The sequence below is a fragment of the Canis lupus genome, chromosome 20 (assembly GCF_011100685.1).
Source record: "Canis lupus familiaris isolate Mischka breed German Shepherd chromosome 20, alternate assembly UU_Cfam_GSD_1.0, whole genome shotgun sequence".
NCBI lineage: Eukaryota > Metazoa > Chordata > Mammalia > Carnivora > Canidae > Canis > Canis lupus.
In genome coordinates, this window is record NC_049241.1 from 43,503,604 (window position 1) to 43,523,461 (window position 19,858).

General features: G+C 45.6%; 1 long non-coding RNA gene across 4 annotated transcripts; it reads right to left on the minus strand.

The window, feature by feature from the left end:
• Positions 1-404: 404 nt before the first annotated feature.
• LOC111091346 lies at positions 405-15,870 on the minus strand. 4 transcript variants are annotated; one of them, XR_005374981.1, is made up of 3 exons: positions 5,122-8,944; positions 4,569-4,675; positions 405-2,819 (listed from the first exon to the last, which is right to left on the minus strand). It is a non-coding gene; the product is annotated as an uncharacterized LOC111091346 (long non-coding RNA). The 4 variants fall into 4 exon arrangements; XR_005374979.1 differs by lacking the exon at positions 405-2,819 and adding an exon at positions 15,487-15,870 and having other exon boundaries at positions 2,897-4,675; positions 5,122-7,021; XR_005374980.1 differs by lacking the exon at positions 405-2,819 and having other exon boundaries at positions 2,897-4,675; positions 5,122-6,278; positions 6,392-6,428.
• Positions 15,871-19,858: the final 3,988 nt, after the last annotated feature.

Genomic DNA, 19,858 nt, shown 5'->3' on the forward strand with positions numbered 1-19,858 from the left:
CCACTCTGCCATGTGCAGTGCACACCCTGTACTCACCACCTCTGAATGGGAGACTGATGCCCCGCAGTGGGCTGGGCAGCCTCCCTAGGGCTCTGAGGAGGTGGGGAACTCTGATGAGGGCTGAGGGTCGGTGTCCATGTCATAGTTTTTTCTGGTAGTCTGGCCACTTTGCCAACAATTAAGGAGGGACTTTAAAAAAAATGAAAAAAAAAATGGGGCACCTGGGTGGCTCAGCGGTTGAGCGTCTGTCTGCCTTTGGATGAGTCCCGCATCCGGCTCCCTGCGTGGAGCCTGCTTCTCCCCCTGCCTATGTCTCTGCCTCTCTCTGTGTGTCTCTCATGAATAAAGAAATAAAATCTTTAAAAAAAAATGATCCCAACGAATCAATTCTGGAAAAGCTTCAAATTGCAACACCACTCCCCACTGAGCTCCCCAGTTCTCACCCCTACAGGGGACAGCCCGAGCCCCCGGTGTCAGGGCTGCATTGGAAAGTGCCAGAATGTGTGGGAAGGCAGCTCAGGGTCCTCCTCTCAGGGGGAAGGTGGGCATGGCCATGGTGACAGCCTTTCTGTGAGGACAGGATCGCTTAGAAATCTGGGTCACTTCAGAAGCCTCCCCACGGGAGCCGGCAGCTGTTCCAGAGGAGGCCTGCAGTGCACTCAGCCTGCCCGCCTGAAAATAGCTCAGCCCCTTTCCCACGAGAAATAGGCTTTGCAGTAACGCATTGGGCAAACCGTGACCTCCGGGAGCAGGGCAGTGACTCGCTGGCAATCCAGAGGCTGTGAGGTCCTGCCCTCCAGGGTGCCAGGATGAGGGAGAGCTAGGCTTTGACTGCTTGAGTTTCCCAGGTGGATCCCTTGGGACCCCTTTCTCTTTCCCACATCTTGCTGGTGAGATGAGGTTCAGGGAGGCTGATGTGCCCGTGGCCCAGGGCCCTGGAGAGGTCTTCCCACCACTGCATGTTCCTTCCTCTGGGGGCATGGTATGTTCTTACAGCCCCAGGGACAAGGGAGGAGTGGCAGGTGCAGGGAGGCAGTGGGAACCCCGGGCCAAAGCTTCAAGTGGATCCTTGGGCAGTGGAGGGAGGAGCCTGTTGACAACCCACCACAGCAGCAAGATGAAAATCCTGCAGGATTGGCGTGGGGGTGGTGAGGGGAGGGCACAGAACCTCAAACGTAGTCTTCTGACACTATCTCCAAAGATGTGATACGGAAGGATGGAAAAATACGAGCCATCCCCTCATAACTTTAGAGCTGTGGTTCACAAAACTGTCGGGAGGTGGAGGTTGGGGCAGGGGGAGGGGCTTAAAAGTCCTGGGCTGGGTCCCAACCATACTGATTCTTCCTCAGGCCGGGTGGGGCCTGCGACCGGGGTGTCAGAGCTCCCAAGGGGTTCTGAGAGCAACCACAGTGGTAGACCACTGTTTCAGAGGTCCACAAGTCTTCAAAGTCCTGTGCTGGTGTTTCTCCTCCTTTGAAGACTTCTGCAGGACCTGAGGTTAGCATCAGAGCACACAGAGGCCCACCCAGGTCTGGGTGAGGAGAGCAGGCTCAAGGGGCACTGGGTGCGGGTGTTTTGGGTGTGCTTCAATTCAGGAATAATCTATGTGTCGCAGAACTAACCCTTTGAAGCTTACAGTTTTATGCCAGAAATGACAGTTGCCTATAGTCGTGTGACCATCAACCACAATCAAGATCTAGAAAGCTCTATCCCCAAGAAACAGTCTCAAGAGACAGTTTTGGTTGCAGTTCAGTGGCATGACCGGGGGTAGAGGTCCCAAAACCTCACGCCCCGCCCTGAATTCTCTGTCCCTCTGAAAGTTGTGTGTCTAAGGCACCTATTTCTGGCCCAAGCAACTTTTCCTGATAGTTGGAAGTAATTATTCCCCAACAGCCCCGCTCTGCCTCGTTAGAGCTTCTGTTGAAAAAGCCAGGTTGCTAATGTCACTTTTCTTGCTTCTGAGTCCAATTTTCCGGACCCAGACAACACCCACGGTCGATACCTCCTACAATCGCCGGAGCCACTTCTGGCGGCAGAAACCCGTTCACCTGCTACCCAGAGCAATTACAAGTGTTTTCCTCACACAGCTCTTCCCGGCTCCTGAGGAAACATTTAATTGGCTTGGAGGTCACAGGATCCTCTTCCAATTAGGGTGCCATCACGCCAGCTGCCATCCGCACCGGGGACAGTCCAGACTGGGCTTCTCCGTAGGATACACAGCCGTCCACTCTGAGAAACAGCAATAGTTCTTTAGCAACCCTCCGGCTCCTTTCAAAAGGCAGACTGTAGGCTGTGTAGGCTGGAGCTCCTCTTTGCCTCCAGGTCAATTATGGGGGAATCGGGATGGAATGAGCAGAATAAGAATTTTCAACTCAGCCTCTTCCCCTTTTCCAGAGCAGCCACCGTAAAGAAAAACAGGGTTGCTGGGGCAGCAGAGGGCCTGGGAGAGCTTATCTTTCAGACTTAATGGAAGGAGCGCGGCCCACCCAGGGGCCCATCAGCAGCACAGTTTCCAGGCCTGGGAGGGGACCCAGTGACAGGCTAAGTGGCAGGAACATCATGAACAGAGAGCAGTATGCGCGTGGACGTTATATTTAACAAAATGTTCCCATTAGGGAGGACTTTTGAGAAAGTGGGGAGGGCTGGGATGGGGCTTCAGTCACAGGGGAATGTCAGCAAAATGCCCACTCCTCCGGAGCCTCCTCCAGAGAATGGCTCAGTGCTCTCCCAGGTCCTGGGATGACTTCAGTTGAGGCAAAGCCTCTCCCAGACAGACCAGTCTCGGTGTCTTCACGGGAGGGCCCAGTGGCTGGCAGTGCCTGTAGTGGAGAGGGCTCGTCTGGACCCCTGCTCTACCCTCAACACACTTGGCTTTGCGTTTTCTATTCTGGTTGGCTTTTTTTTTTTTTTTTTATAACATTTTGTTTCTAAAGAAGTTTTAGGTTCATAGTAAAATGAAGGGGAAGGTACAGAGATTTCTCATTTGCACCCCACCCCCGTCTCCCCTCTACACACTGCATCCTTGTCAACATCCCCCACCGGAGTGCACCAGTTACCACTATAGTGACACATCGCCACCACCCCAAGTCCAGAGTTTCCAGTAAGGCTCACTCTTGGTGCTGTACTTACTGTGGGTTTGGACAAATGTGTGATGATATGCATCCATCATTACAGTATCATACAGAGAATTTTCACTGCCCTAAAAATCCCGTGCTCTGCCTACGCACCCTTCCTCCCCCAACCCAACCCCTGGCAGACAATCTTTATTGTCTCCATGGTTTTGCCTTTTGCTGAATGTCACGTCGTTGGACTCATACAGCATGCAGCCTTTTCAGATCGGCTTCTTTCGCTTAGTAAAATGCATCTACGTTTCCTCTGTGTCTTTTCATAGCTTGATAGCTCATGTTCTTTTAGCGGAATAAAATTCCATTGTCTAGATGGACCACAGTTTATTTATCCTTTCAGCTCCTGAAGGACATCTTGGTTGCTTTCAGATTTTAGCAATTACGAATAGAGCTGCTGTAAACATCTGTGTGCAGGTTTTTGCGGGGAACCAACATACTTGTTTTTCACTAGAGCAGGGAGGGGGAGTCCCCCTTCCCCTGCCCTGTCCCAGGCCCAGAGCTCCTGGGCATTGCAGTCACCCGCCCCCACCCACCCACACTCCCTACAGATGGAATCTGCGTGTGCTCTCATGAGGCCTGGGGCTGCTGAATTACCTCCTGATTCAGAGAATCCTTGAGTCAAAAGCAAATAATTCTCACTGAGATCATCATGCTGTTTGTCCACATCTACCAGGCAGACAAGCAGCGCCAAGGTGACAGCCAGGCCCTCTCCCCTGTCCCTCGAGTCTCTAAACCCCGACCCACCCAAACCTGCGTGCTGTACAACAGCTCAGATGACACCTTGTTCACAAAGCTGTCCCTGAGCACCCCACTAGGAAGCAATGTCTCTTTTCGCTGCTCACTTTTAAATAGCTTTCTGATTTTAGAACCACTTTAGATTCACAGGGAAGTTCAAAGATAGTAGTGAGAGCTCCCATATCCGTCACACCCAGTGTCCGCTATGTTAACATCTTATGTTACTGTGGCACGTTTGTCAAAACTAAGAGATTAAACTGGTACGCTAAACCTCACTCCTTACTCTACTTTCATTAGTTTTCCCCTAATGTCCTTTTTCTGTCCCAGGACCTCCTCCAAGATGCCACATTATATTCAGGTGTCATTTCTCCATAGGCTCCTCTGATCCACGACAGTTCCTCAGTCTTTCCTTTTTTTGCTGATCTCGACAGTTTGGAAGATTACTGGTCAGGTGTTCTAAAGAGAGCCCCTTGGTTTGGGATTGTCAGATGTCTTTTTCCTCATGCTCAGATTGGAGCTATAGGTTTCTGGGAGAAAGGGCCCGGGGGTGAAGTGCCCCCCATCCTCATCATTACACCTCGCTCTTTGTTCTTGATTGCTACATTTTCCTGGCCTCTCTTCCTTCCTCCAGCCTGGCCCCGTCCGTCCTCCTCAGAGCACATCACCAGAAGTATCCACGTTCTTAGGCACCTCATGACCATAAGATACCTGAGTGGATGCCACGTGCCAGGCACTGTCCTCCACCTGAGGTCCTTAAGATGCCACTGGAGAATAGTAATAACAATATCAAAGCCCTTTTCCTGGGTCCTTGGGTCCTGGAAGAGGAAGGACAATCAGGAACCTGGATGGTCTTCCGTGATTGGGTGGACACTGCTTCCCTCCTTCTGCTGGTGGGTGTTCTCTGCCTAGATGGTGTGTGTGCCCCCCCGCCCCAGGTGTGCTCTGCCTTAACTTGGTCTCTTTGGTTACCGAGGATGCTGTCAGAGAGGGACAGCTGAGCTTCTGATCCAGAGATAAGTAACAGCATCCCCCACCCCACTGCAAGCATGGGGTTCATTTAGCAGCTGTGTTTGAGTGACGTGCATCGCTCTTCACTGAGTGCAGATGTGGGTCAGGAGGCAGTGGGGTGGGACTGGATAAATCCCTTTAGTGCCCTGGGTAAGAATAGACATCTGTCCTGCCTCCCCCCTATATGTAATTCCAAATAAAAATCATAAAGCACAAAATTCGCATGCATGTTGAAATTATAATAACTTCTTACTTATCTGGTTGCCATTGTTCTGCACAGGTTCGTTGATAGCAAATTTTCCTCCTTCCTTCAGCTCGGTCTCCACACCGTGAAGCCAGGCTCAGGTGGGAGGTCCCTCACTGCCTTCCCAGCACTTCTCCTCTGGTGTCCCCAAGGTCAGGAAGCCGTCATTCTCCTCTGGCTCATCCATCAGGCCCACAGAGCCTCTTCGACCATTGAGACCAGTTGTTTTGCAAGCCTCACTCTTGTGAAGATCTTGGATGCTTTCCCTCCTGAGAGTAGAACAGTGTGCAACCCCTCCCACTGCCCACAGCCGGGAGTTCCTTAGCTGCAAATGGCTCAAATCCTTCAGAAGAGGCATGACCAAGAAGCCCTAAAGATGGCACAGCCCATCAAAGAGACCACAGGGCATTCAGAACCAGCCAGATGCCCACGGACCAGCCGGCAGCATCACTTACCTCCCATGGTGTGTCTGGCCTCAACTTCTCCTTCATTCATGCCCTCAGTCACGGCGTTCGGGAGCCCCTTCTGCTGGTTCCCAAGAGCCCTCTGAGTGCATCTCTTCCCAGCTCTATTCAGTGACATCATGTCCATAGTGTGGCCATGCTGGGAGTGATTACATCAGAGCAATTGGCAAGCACGACCACCCAGGGCTCCTCTCCCCAGAGCTGGTGGCTAACCATATTCCTGCCTTGAGGGCAGGTTTCCCACCGTGAATGGTTAGCACCATGGCTGCCCCCCAAAAAACAGATCAGTGGAGGCTCTCCTGTCCTCAAATGCTCCACAGAAGGTCCCTTCTTTCTACAGATCTACTAACTCCATAGTCAACCCTCCAGTGTCTGTCCTAGCTACGTGCCTTTTGGCCAGTCTCTAGGCTTCTTTGGCCTTCTGGTCCCTCATCCATGAAGCAGGGACAGTACTATGTATCCCTTAGACAAATGGCATCCAACTGGGCTTTGGCATGGCCCTGTGGCACTGTAATACATGGACCCATGGACCACGTGGAGCCTCTCGGCGATGGAGAACAAAGATCTTCCTCTTCCTCACCACCCATTCCTCATGTGGGGCTCTACCCTATGGATGCTGGGTGTAACTCTGGCAGCAGCTCAACGAGGGAGTGACAGTGGGAGTGGCCTGCCCTGCGAGCGGGCAACAAGAGAGTATGTTGTCTGTAGAGAATTAAAAAAACAAAAATACACTGAGAGTGACTGAAATTTAGTCTGCTTTGTTATTGGCACCCTGTGCCAATAATTCTAAGGAATGTCAATGATAAAATACTCACCTTGGGACACCTGGGTGGCTCAGTGGTTGAGCATCTGCCTTTGGCTCAGGATGTAATCCTGGAGTCCCAGGATCGAGTCCCACATCGGGCTTCCAGCATGAAGCCTGCTCCTCCCTCTGCCTGTGTCTCTGCCTCTCTCTCTGTCTTTCATGAATAAATAAATTAAATATTTAAAAAATAAAAATAAAAATAAAATAAAATGCTCACCTTCTGTCAGATGCGGGGAACACTCCACTGCCCCTTCCCACTGGTGGGCCTCAGCTGCCAACTGTGGGCATTCAACAGCTACGGGAGGGACCGGTTACAGTGAAGCTTTGGAAACTCACAGTCATGGCCCTTCGGGTGTCTCCTTGCCCTCCACAAACACCTGCTCTCTGGTGTTCCAGGAAGATCCTTAGCATTTTCCTGCCTTGGAATCTGTGATAGATTTCTGTATTTTGCAGCTTGTCCCATCAAGTCATGGGGGCAATTTCTCCCTAAATCCGGGCTGGACCATGACTTGATTTGGCGAAAAGAATGCAGCAGGAGTGAGGATATGCAAGTTGCAAGTCTAAGCCTCAAAAGTTCTGGCAGGCTTCTGCTCTTCCCCCTGGAACCCTGGTGCCGCCATATGCAGAAGCCCAGGCTAGCCTGTGGGGTGAAGAGGGTACTGGCTCTGTCACCCATATCACCCCAGCCCAGCCAGCTGACACCAGGGGTACGAGTGAGGCCACCCTAGACCAGCCAGTCCCCCAGCTGACTGCAGACCCATGAGCAAGCCAGCCTGAGAGACCAACCATACCTGATCCAGATGCGTAGAAACATTCAGCTGATCAGTGGGCTCAGACACCATAGTTAACATTGGTGTTTGAAGCTAACCACTGGAGTGGTTTTTTACTCAGCAAAAGTTGACAGAGACTGTGTCTCTGCTCTTGCTGGTCTCTTCCATCGCTTTCTCCATGTCTGCATTATGAAATCTACCTCTCTTTCAAAACACTTCTTTCATACAAACTTCCTGGATTTCTCAGATTGGAATTCGTCTCTTCTTCCCATGGCTCTTGTTTCTTCTGTTTCTCTGGTTTTTGCAATTTCCTTTGCCTTAGATGTATCTGTACACTAGCCCTTGGTGAGGAGGAATACTGGGTCTTGCTCATCACTATAACCTCTCAACTACCCAAGATGCAATAACCTTGAGAGTCCTAAACTCAAGTGAGTAGAGAGGTCACTCGCAGAGCTGGCCAGTCTCGCAGTTCTCTGCCCACTGCCAGAGACTCTGATACATGAGTTCTGGAGCGGGGCCCAGAATCTGTATGCTTAACTAACACCCCAGGGAATTTTACACACTACACAGGTAGTGTGTAGACCACACTTAGACCAATCGTGCAGCATGGAAATGTCCATGAACTAAACACAGGGAGACTTTTAGACACTGGGGGGCCAAGTAACTTGCCCAAGTTCACAGGGATGGAGAATGGTAAAGCCAGGATTCAGACCTAGGGCCAGAAAAATGTGCACATACTCTGTATATATTCTCTGGGAAGGAGAACACATCATGCAGGCCACTTGTACAGCTTCAAACTCTGAGGTGATGACAGCCATTATGGGCTTTATTCTTATAAAAAAGGTAAATGATTTCAGGAAAACACGTGCACGCACTCACACTCACACACACACACACACACACACACACACACACACCTTTAAACAGCAATGTCTTGGAGAATCTGTGCCAGCCGACAGCCCTCCTACCCAATCATACTTCTATGCTACACATGATGAAGATGTTGGACTAACTTGCCAGATGTTGCCAGCATCAGCCCGGATGAAGAATTGCCTTCTGCCCAAACACTGAGAAAAATGAAGAGCTCAGGTTCAGAGTCTGCCTTCCCTCTCCCCAGGTCCCCAGCAACATGTTTTGGATGAGGTCTCAGAAGGAGCCAGGTATGGAAATAAGGGAAGACCACCCAAATGAGAACAAGCGAAGGGTATTTATCCAGAGTTTTCTGTAGCAATGGAGCCAGCCACTATCACTTGCCTTTGGCAGAGACTCACAGGCAGGTAAAGAAGCGGGAAGCTTTCTAGTGAGAAGGAGAAGGATCCAGGTGTGCCCCAGTTGGAGGTGTGGACGTGGAGGAGCTGGAGGCAGGATAACTAGACATGGGGGCTTCCTATGTGATTGGTGAGGGGAGCATGTTTGGCCTTCTCTCATTGGTCCTAAATTGGAAGGGGAACACACTTTTGGGAAGCCAGCAGTTATATCCAGCCATTGATTACATCCTAGTCATTTGGTGCCAATTGTTATAGGAGTTGTGGGCTTGTTTGCTGAACTAGTGGCTGCACATTGCGGGTCAGAATTCTATTTTTATGTATGTTCTGGTCATAACTGTTTACATATTTAATGTCATACAGAATTCAAATCCCAGCATATTTCTCCTAGTCATTCAGCCCTGTCCTTACTTCCCTCGGAACAATCCAATGTCACAGTTTCCACAATGTGTGAAATATACCTACCCCCAAACCCCCAGGCTCTCAGTAGCCAGAAGACACAGTTCAGCGGAACTCCAACAAAACTGTCGCCTCTTTGGGGACTCCAGAATAGAACTCTGCTTCTATTCATGTCCCCATCCATCATCTGAAATGTCTGCAGAGGAAAATCCACCTTCTGAGTCACCTAGAACCCCCGTCACCCTCCCACTCCATCCTCATTTCCTCCAACACTGATCAGATATAGTCAATGACCTTTACATTTTCACTCACGGGCCTCTGAGGAGGATAATTTTGCATAAAGGACCTCTTGACACCACCAATTGTAAAATAAACAGATTTCCAAGAGATATTCCACCCTCCGGCTCCTTTTCATGGGCAATCCTCCATGCTGTTCATGCAAGGAGGCTGAGAGTCATCCTTAAGACTCCCTGCTTACCTCCCACGCTCGGTGCAGACTTTCCCCCAAATCCTTTCAATTCAATCTCCAGAATCTTTCTCAGTTCTGTCCAATTCCCAACTCTCTCATCCCTGCTGCCTCCACCCCAACCCCAGCCTGCAGCACCCCCCTACCGGGCTTTGCAAAAGCTCCCTATGAGGCTCCTAGAGTAATTTAAATGAACCCAAGCTACCAAACTCTGTTTGAAAAAAATTACAAAGGCATATATTTTTCTTACAAAGAGATAAGACGGGGATGATCAATGTTCTCCTCAGGGCTTAAGAAAGTACCCTTGTAAGTACTCATTTTTGGGAAGTAAAGATGCCATTTTATTTTTGTTTTGTTTTTGTTTTCTTTATAATTAACATACAATGATATATTCATTTCAGGTGTACAACATAGTGTTTTGACAATTCTATACATTACACAATGCTCATCCTGAGAAGGATACTATTTTAAATCTTATTACCAGGGCAATCAGTTAGAACCAGAGATATTTTAGAGGTCATAGGTCATAGTTATAGCTGCAGCACAACCATCTCCAAATCTAGACATCTTAGAGAAGACCTTGTCAGATACAGCTTCTGCAAAGATTGTATTAAGAAGTAGAGTAGTATCCACTTTTCTGTAGCGGCAAGGAAGGAGATGACAATTTTTTTAATCGTGATAAGAATTTTTTCACCAGCAGTTAGAAGGACCTGTAGTTTCCAGATCAAGCTCTAGAACGTGATTAGTAAACATCAGAAGAGTTTGCCTAAGCAACTCAAAACTTGTGGGAAAAATAAAAGAGAGATCACAACCAACACTGAAGAAATACAAACAATTATAAGAACATATTAAGAGCAACTATATGCCAACAATTAGGCAATCTGGAAAAAATGGATACATTCCTAGAAACATATAAACTACCAAAACTGAAACAGGAATATATAGAAAACCTGAACAGACCAATAGCCAGAAAAGAAATTGAAGCAGTAATCAAAAATCTCCCAACAAACAAGAGTCCAGGGCCAGATGGTTTCCCAGGGGAGTTCTACCAAACATTTAAAAGAGTGAATACCTATTCTTCTGAAGCTGTTTCAAAAAATAGAAATGGAAGGAAAACTTCCAAACTCATTCTAAGAGGCCAGCATTACATTGATCCCAAAACCAGACAAAGACTCCATAAAAAAGTAGAATTACGGACCAATATCCCTGATGAACATAGATGCAAAAAATTCTCACCACGATACTAGCCAATAGTATCCAACAGGACATTAAAAGTATTATTCACCATGACCAAGTGGGATTTATTCTTGGTCTGCAAGGGTGGTTCAACATTCATCAATCAGTGTGATACATCACATTAATAAAAGAAAGGACAAGAACCATATGATCCTCTCAGTTGATGCAGAAAAAGCATTTGGCAAAGTACAACATCTTTTCTTGATTAAAACTCTCTGTAGTAGGGATTGAGAGAATATATCATAAAAGGCATATACCAAAAGGCCACAGTGAATATCATTCTTAATGAGGAAAAACTGAGAGCCTTTGCCCTCAGGTCAGAAACACAACAAGGATGTCCACTCTCACCACTGTCATTCAACATAGTACTGGAAGTCCTAGCCTCAGCAATCAGACAACGAAGAGAAATAAAAGGCATCCAAATCAGCAAAGAAAAAGTCAAACTCTCACTCTTCACAGATGATGTGATACTCTAAGTGGAAAACCCAAAAGACTCCACCCCAAAATTGCTAGAACTCATACAGGAATTCAGCAAAGTGGCAGGATATAAGATCAATGCACAGAAATCAGTTGCATTTCTATACACTAACAATGAGACAGAAGAAAGGGAAATTAAGGAATTGATCCCACTTACAATTGCATCAAAAGCCATAAGATATCTGGGAATAAACTTAACCAAACAGGTAAAGATCTGTACTCTGAAAGCTATAAAACACTTATGAGGGGGATCCCTGGGTAGCTCAGAGGTTTAGCGCCTGCCTTCGGCCCAGGGCATGGTCCTGGAGTCCCGGGATCGAGTCCCGCACTGGGCTCCCTACATGAAGCCTGCTTCTCCCTCTGCCTGTGTCTCTGCCTCTCTCTGTGTGTCTCCCATGAATAAGTAAATAAAATCCTTAAAACAAAACAAAACATAGATGCGATAATCAAAAAGACGTACCTTTAAAAAAAAAGGAAAGAAAACACGAAAGAAATTGAGGAAGACACAAAGAAATGGATAAACATTCCATGCTCATGGACTGGAAGAACAAATATTGTTAAAATGTCTATGCTCCCTAAAGCAATCTTCATTCAGTGCAATTCCTATCAAAATACCATCAACTTTTTTCTCAGAGCTGGAACAAATAATCTTAAGATTTCTATGGAACCAGAAAAGACCCTGAGTAGCCAGAGGAATGTTGAAAAAGAAAACCAAAGCTGGTGGCATCACAATGCCAGACTTCAAGCTGTATTACAAAGTTGTAATCATCAAGGCAGTATGGTACGGGCACAAAAACAGACACATAGATCAATAGAACAGAGAACCCAGAAATGGACCCTCAACTCTATGGTCCACTGATCTTCGATAAAGCAGGAAAGAATATCCTGCTGGAAATAAGACAGTCTCTTCAATAAACAGTGTTGGGAAAATTGGACAGCTACATGCAAAAGAATGAAATTGGGCCACTTCCTTAACCATAAACAAAAATAAATTCAAAATGGATAAAAGACCTAAATGTGAGGCAGAAATCAAAATCCTAGAGGAGAACACAGGCAGCAACCTCTTTGACCTCGGCCACAGCAACTTCTTGCTAGACAGGTCTCCAAAGGCAAGAGAAACAAAAGCAAAAATGAACCATTGGAATTTCATCAAGATAAAATGTTTCTGCACAGCAAAGGAAACAGTTTCTCCCAACCTATGGAATGGGAGAAAATACTTGCAAATGTCTTATCTGATAAAGGGCTAGTATCCAAGATCTATAAAGAACTTATCAAATTCAACGCCCAAAAAACAAATAATCCAGTCAAGAAATGGGCAGAAGACACGAATAGGGCAGCCCTGGTGGCGCAGTGGTTTAGCACCGCCTGCAGCCCGGAGTGTGATCCTGGAGACCTGGGATCGAGTCCCACGTCGGGCTCCCTGCATGGAGCCTGCTTCTCCCTCTGCCTGTGTCTCTGCCTCTCTCTCTCTCTGTCTCTCATGAATAGATAAATAAAATCTTAAAAAAGAAAAAGACACGAATAGACATTTCTGCAAAGAAGACATACAAATGACCAATGACACATGAAAAAATGCTCAACGTCATGCAGCATCAGGGAAATACAAATCAAAACTACAATAAGGTACTACCTCACACCAGTCAGAATGGCTAAAATTAACAAGTCAGGGAACAAATGTTGGCAAGAATGTGGAGAAAGGGGAACTCTTTTACACTGCTGGCCGGAATGCAAGCTGGTACAGCCACTCTGGAAAAACAGTATAGAGGTTCCAAAAAGTTAAGAATAGAGCTACCCTATGACTCTGAAATTGCACTACTAGGTATTTACCCAAATGATACAAACATAGTATTTCACCCCAACGTTTATAACAGCAATGTCCACACTAGCCAAACTATGGAAAAAGCCCAGATGTTCCCTGATAGATGAATGGATAAAAAATATGTGTATATATATATACACAATGGAATATGATTTAGCCATCAAAAAAAGTGAAATCATGCCATTTGCAATGATGTGGATAGAACTAGAAGGTATTATACTAAAGCAAAATAAGTCAATCAGAGAAAGTTAACATATGATCTCACTCATATGTGGGATTTAAGAAACAAAATAGGATCACAGGGGAAGAGAGGGAAAAATAAAATAAGATGAAATCAGAGAGGGAAACAAACCATAAGAGACTCTTAACTCTAGGAAACAAACTGAGGGTTGCTGGAGGGGAGGTTGCTGGGGGATGGGGTAACTAGGTGATGAGCATTAAGTAGGGCACATGATGTGATGAGCACTGGGTGTTATATGCAACTGATGAATCACTGAACTCTACCTCTGAAACTATTAATACACTATATATTAATTAATTGAATTTAAATAAAATACAATTTTAAAAAAATATGTGGGGGAAACAAATAGCAGAAAGAGAGCTCTGACAATGGGATGCAGTGCAAGTGTGAAGTGTTGCCTCTGCACTCTGATTCCCCTCCTCCCCCTTCAGCTCAGCTCCCCACTCAGCAGCTGGGGTGGGGGGAACCTGTGAACTCCCCCACCCCACCCTTGCTCTGTGTTCCTCCTCTGCTTGAATACATCACTTACTTGTGGGACCTACTGCTTGTTAAGCAAAGACTGCCCTGGTGAGAATGATGAGGTTCTGTATGTCCCTTCCTCCCTGTCCCTACCCCACCATTTGGCTTTTCTGTCCTTGTCCCTGGACATGCCAGCCTCCTGGTATTCCTTCACCACTTGGAGGAGACCCACCTGCCAATCAGGAGCATTTGCTTTAGACTTATGATGAATGAAAAATTAGTTTCTACTATATTTGAGCCTGTATCCCATTGTTAGGATTGTTCCAACAGCTAACATGACCTTAAGTGACCAGCTAGGATATTCAATCAACAGCTCTCAGAGTCTCTTTTCTGGTTTTTAAGATAAGGATTATATTACCCACCTTCTGGGGTTGTTAGAGGATGGTACGAAACTCCCAGCATGGGGCTAACTCAATGACAATGGAGCTAAGTCACAAGAAGACAATGCTTCTGGAACTGTCAAGAGATTCAAAACCACATTTCCGGCTGAGAGAGGAAGAGAGAAACATAGTTGCCTCTGATAATAAAGATCTCTCAAAAATAATGGGTTGTGATTGCATCAGAGCCAAGTAGAAAAATTGAAAGAAAAAGAAAAATATAGTGGTTGAGTGTCAGGTTTTGAAGTTGGGCAGAGCTAAATCTGAGTTCCGGCTTTACCACTTAACAAAGCTGTGTGTCTTTGACCAGTCTTTAACTTCTTTGAGCTCCAATTTCCTCATGAAGATACCAACCAACTAACCCTATGGGGAGGGAATCCAAGGGTATTAACAAGGACTCTTGCCTGCAGGCAACAGAAACTGTTCTAGCTAAGGAATTTATTAAGGAGACTATAAAACCTACAGAACTAGGGTGATGGGTGAGGAAACTGGCTCTGAGCCGAGCTTCCATAAAACCACCAAAAGGTCTACCAAAAGGGCTCTTCCTTTGCCAGATCAGGAACCCAAGGGATGACTCAAGGGTCATGCCTCCTCTAGCCCATCCTGGACACCTTGTGTCCTGCCTCTCTTTTCAAGAGCAGATTGAAGTCTTACACAAGATCATCCAGTGCAAGGGACCTACAGCACATCTGGGAACCAGCTGTTACGGGATCTGAAAAATGCCTCACTTTCCAGTCTTCCCAGTATAAGAAGTTACTTTAGAAAGAGGTCAGAAACAGTGCTGACCGAGCCAATACCTCTATGGAAAACATTTAGTGCAGTCTCTAGCAGATAGAAGCGGCTTGATATATTGTAACTAGAGGTAGCAGAGCTTAGTTGTTAAGGGTCTAAACTCTGCAGCCACACAGTCTGGGTTCAAATCCCTTCTCCACCAGTATTACTGTGTCCATCTACTTCGCCTCTCTATGTTTCAGCTTATGTGGTTAGGCTAATGACAGTAAGTCATATAACTTGTAGGCTTGCCGTGAATATCAGACGACTTAATAAGTACCTAGAAGTATCTGGTTCGTGGAAGCTCAATTAACATGAGCTGCTACCACTCTTTGTCCTGGTCTCCATGATTCCAAAGAGGAATTGCATTTACTAGAGGTCTCAGTGATGCCATGTAGGCATCCAAACTTTCCAGACTCTGCAGGCCAACCTCATCTCTCATTTCGACATCTCATTCCTTCCCCCAAATGCTACTGAGTCAAAGAGCCTGATGATAATAAATAGTAACAGCTAGTGCATCTATTAATTGCTTTGTTTGTTGCATTGCATTAGTTATCACAACAACATCACTTTGGAGATTTATATTGTCATCTCTAGTTTACAGGTTAGGAAACCGAGATTCGAGGATGTTAAGTGAATTGCCAGCTAACACTATGTTAGTGTCAGATTTACCGATGAAAGCCAGGTCCCCACTCAGGGTTGTAGTGTAGTAACCTACCTTCCTTTTTTGCTTTCCTAGTTCAAGTGCAACAGAGCTATGCTCACCTTGTGGTTCAGTTCTGATCTCCTTTGATTCTTAGAATACAGCAGTAAATAAGAAAGGGTCCTTGCCTTTGAGGAGCCGGCAGTCAATCATGGAGACCTAGTAAAGACACAGTTAAAACACAATCACAATGGGGAGTGTGAACAAGGCACAGATATAGGACCAAAAAACAAAAAAACAAAAAAACAAAAAAAAGAGAGCCTTAGGTTAACTGGGGCTTCAGACAACAGCTTCAGGGAGGAGGTGAAGGCTGAAGGGGGGTTACAAATGCTAAAGTTGGGGCAGAAAGTAGAACAGGAGGGGTGCCTGGGTGGTTCAGTCAGTTAAGCAGCTGCCTTCAGCTCAGGTCATGATTCCAGGGTCCTGGGATTGAGCCCTAGGTCGGGCTCCTGGCTCAGCAGGGAGTCTGTTTCTCCCTCTCCCTCTGCCAATCCCCCCTCCCTGCTCATGCTCTCTCTCTTTCTCTCTCCAGTAAATAAATAACCTTTTAAAAAATTAAAAATAAAAAAAGCAGGGGAAGACATACCACACACAGAGAGCAGTACGTGCAAAGGCACTAGGGCATAAAAGCAGCACAGGGTGTCCAGGCAATGACAAGGAGAGCTATGCTTTGGAGGTAAAAGCTGTGATGTGAGGTACAGCAGAAAATATGATTAGAAAGGATTGTGAGGAGCCTTGAAAAGCTGCATTAGAGCAATGAGGAGGCAGGGAAGAGTACAGGGTTTTAAGTAGCTGAAGTACAAGGTATGACTTGCATTTTAGAACAATTCCTGTATTGCGGGCAGGTCATGGTACAAATGAAAATGTGGGGCCCCTTGTTCAAAAAGCAGGAGAAAAGTGCTGTTAAAAATACTAATATATAAAGTTTTTTCTTTTTTTTTTTTTTTTTTTTTTTAAAGTTTTATTTATTTATGATAGTCACACAGAGAGAGAGAGAGGCAGAGACACAGGCAGAGAGAGAAGCAGGCTCCATGCACCGGGAGCCCGACGTGGGATTCGATCCCGGGTCTCCAGGATCGCGCCCTGGGCCAAAGGCAGGCGCCAAACCGCTGCGCCACCCAGGGATCCCTAAAGTTTTTTCTTTAAAGCTATTTTATTACTTGTAAAACGCAAGTTTTGTTTTTCTACTCTCCATTGTATTGATTTCTGTTCTAACCCTTTGTTTTCTTCCTTGGGCTTGCTTTGGTTACAGTTCACTCTTGTTTTTCTAGTTTCCTAAGATTGAAGGTTAGGCTATTGATTTGTGATTCCCTTTTGTGTGTGTGTGTGTGTGTGTGTGTGTGTGTTTTAATATGGGCACTTATAGCTGTAAACACCCCTGTAAGTGCTACTTTAGCTAATCTCATAAGTTTCTTTAAAATTTATTTATTCATGGGAGACAGAGAGAGAGAGAGGCAGAAACATAGGCAGAGGGAGAAGCAGGCTCCCCACAAGGAGCTCGATGCAGCACTCGATCCCAGACTCTGGGGTCACCCCTTGAGCCAAAGGCAGACACTCAACCACTGAGCCACCCAGGCATCCCTCCATATCTCATAAGCTTGGAGATGTCATGTTTTTGTTTTCATTCATTTCAAAGTATTTTCTAATTTCCCCTGTGACTTCTTTATCCCCATCGGTTACTTAGGAAAGCAGTGTGGAAGTCTAATTTCCCCATATTTGTGAATTTCCCAACTTCCTTTCTGTAACAGGTTTCTAATCTGATGGCATTGTTCCTGGAGAATGTACTTTGTATGATTTCATCTTTTTAAATTGAGACTTACTTTATAAATTAGGATGTGGTCTATCCTGGGGGATGTTCATGCATGCTTGTGAATAATATACATTCGGAGTGGAGTGTTCTAGAGAGGTCTGTTAAATCTGGTTGTGTACGTGTTAGGTCTTTTCATCCTTGCTGGTCTTTTGTCTAGTTGTTCTATTTATTACTGAAAGTAGAGTATTGAGGGGCACCTTGCTGGGTTCAGTCAGTAAGGCAGGTGACTCTTGATTTTGGGGTCATGAGTTCGAGCCCCATGTTGGGCAGGGAGCCTACTTAAACAAATAAATAAATAAAAAGAAAGAAAGTGGAGTATTGAAATTCCCAAGTATTACTGTTGAATGTTCTAGTTCTCCCTTCATTTTAGTTTCTGCTTCAAGTATTCCGGGGCTCTGTTGTTAGGTGCATATATACTTATAATTGGTGTATCTTCCTGATAGATTGACCCTCTTATCACTATAAAACATTCATCTTTAAGTCTAGCACATCTTGTTTTAGTTTGTTTTGTCTGATATCTTATGGCCACTCTAGCTCTCTTATGGTTGCCATTTGCATGATATAACCCTTTCCATTCTTCTACTTTGGTCTACTTGTATCTTTGAATCTGAAGTGCTCTCTCAAAGAATAAAGACTAACAAGGGGTAGAGTGGGAACACAGTGGGCTTCAGAGGTAGTCCTGAGATTTGAATCTTGCCTCTGGAAGCTGAGTAACTTTTGTTAATGCTTCTCAATTTATGTGAGACCCAGTCTCATCACCTGCAAAATAGAGACAACAATGCCTACTATTGTGGCCCGTGAAATGGGATACTTGAAGCTCACAGCAACATTCCTGGTACCTAGATGAGGATCAACGGAACTTTAGGGCAATGACAATGAGCAATTCCAAGCTGCAGACCCAGATACTGCTGAAGGATCCTTCAAACTTTTTGAAGGAGGCCTTTAGAGACACTCTAAAGAAATTCACCCCTTTTTCCATCTAGAAATTTAGATGTTGGTCTCTAAAAGCTCTGCAGCATAATCCTGATTTTAATGGGCATCTCTTTCTGGCTGTCCTTTACGCATAGAGCCACCTGCTCCTGCCCCCATCCCCCCACCCCCACTAACACTCCTCTCCAGTTTGACATTGGACTTGATGAAAAGATGAGAGTTTCCTTCGTGGACGTGAGAATTTTGTTCTGACAAATGCTGGCAGAGTCCTCCTTGGATGTGTTGACAGCATTTTTATCACCTAGACATCCTCTAAAAAACTTGAACATGTCTAGCTTTTAATTGCCTTGCCCACCCACACAGAAGCTGTTTGGAGCATTAATCTGGGATGTTTAGTACTTTTCTGATTGCAACTCTACTGATGTAAACAGAACCACAGCTCCTTGTCAAGAAGAGGGGAGACTTTAAATTTCTTTTTCTTCTCTGATAGGAATTTCTCAAGAATCTATCACCAAAGAGACCAACCACTTCATAATTTTAAGGGATATACAAATATCACAAGGAAGAGGTCAAGCTGCAAAGACAAGGCCAGAAGTCGAAGAAGAGGGGAGGGAGAGAATGTAAAAGAAAAAGCTGATGGGAACATTGTTATTTAATGAGATCAATGCCAATATCATCATAAATAAGAGAAGAATTGAATGGGGCAGGCATTCATATTGTGCATCACCGGTGCATCAGCCACTGTCACAGTGAACTGAAATTGGGAGACTCTAACCCAAGCTGATACCACCCGTGCAGGTGGCTAAGAGAGAGAAGCCTTTTGCAGCCACTTTAACAACTCTCATAGGGGCAGAAAAAGTAACATTCTACATGTCACAATTATGCCAGCAGTACAGTAGTTATGTTTATGGCAGGAAGAGACTTTCCTCATATTGAAATTGGACTTGCCTCTGGGGGAAACAAGGTCAATGCTTGCCGTGATGAGGTTGCTTGCTCCTTAAATAACTTGATGGAAAAATCCGCTGCAGCTATCATGAGTAGGGGGTTGAATGGAATCAGAGAATCCACCATCAGCAGCATCAAAGGGGCCAGAGAACATCAAGTAGCTTCCAGCCAAGCCTGAATTGTCCATGATTGCACAAGAGGTGGAGGGAGACAAAGTCTTTCCCCATTGGCATTCAGCAGTGGCAGCATCAAGGTAGAAAAGCCATGCCTGGAAGTAATTGCCACCAGCCCACACCACCCCGAATAAAGTCCTAACCCCACACTTGTAAAAAAAAAAAAAAGAAGAAGAAGAAGAAGCACGTAGTTCTCACCTCTATGTCCCTGTCTTCCATGGATATTATTGAATTCTGATCTACTATCAACATTCAGTAATGAAAGGAGGGAATCGCTTACAGGGAATAATGGGGCTCTGGATACTCAAAAGAAGTCTTTGGGTGAAGTAAAGAGGGATTTAGAAGAAGTAAAAAGAAGGGGAGACAGATTCCACATGGGAAATTTTCTCTTACTCATTAGTTTCTTTAGGACATCATGAAGTAACTCAGAATTAAGTTGATCAAGTTCAGTATATCAACTATTGTCATCAATCCATGAAAGGCCTCTCTTTGTTTTGTTTTGTTTTTTAATCCCCAGCCTTCAGCCCCATAATCTAGTCCATACCACCCACTGCCTTTGCAGACAAGATAGAAGTG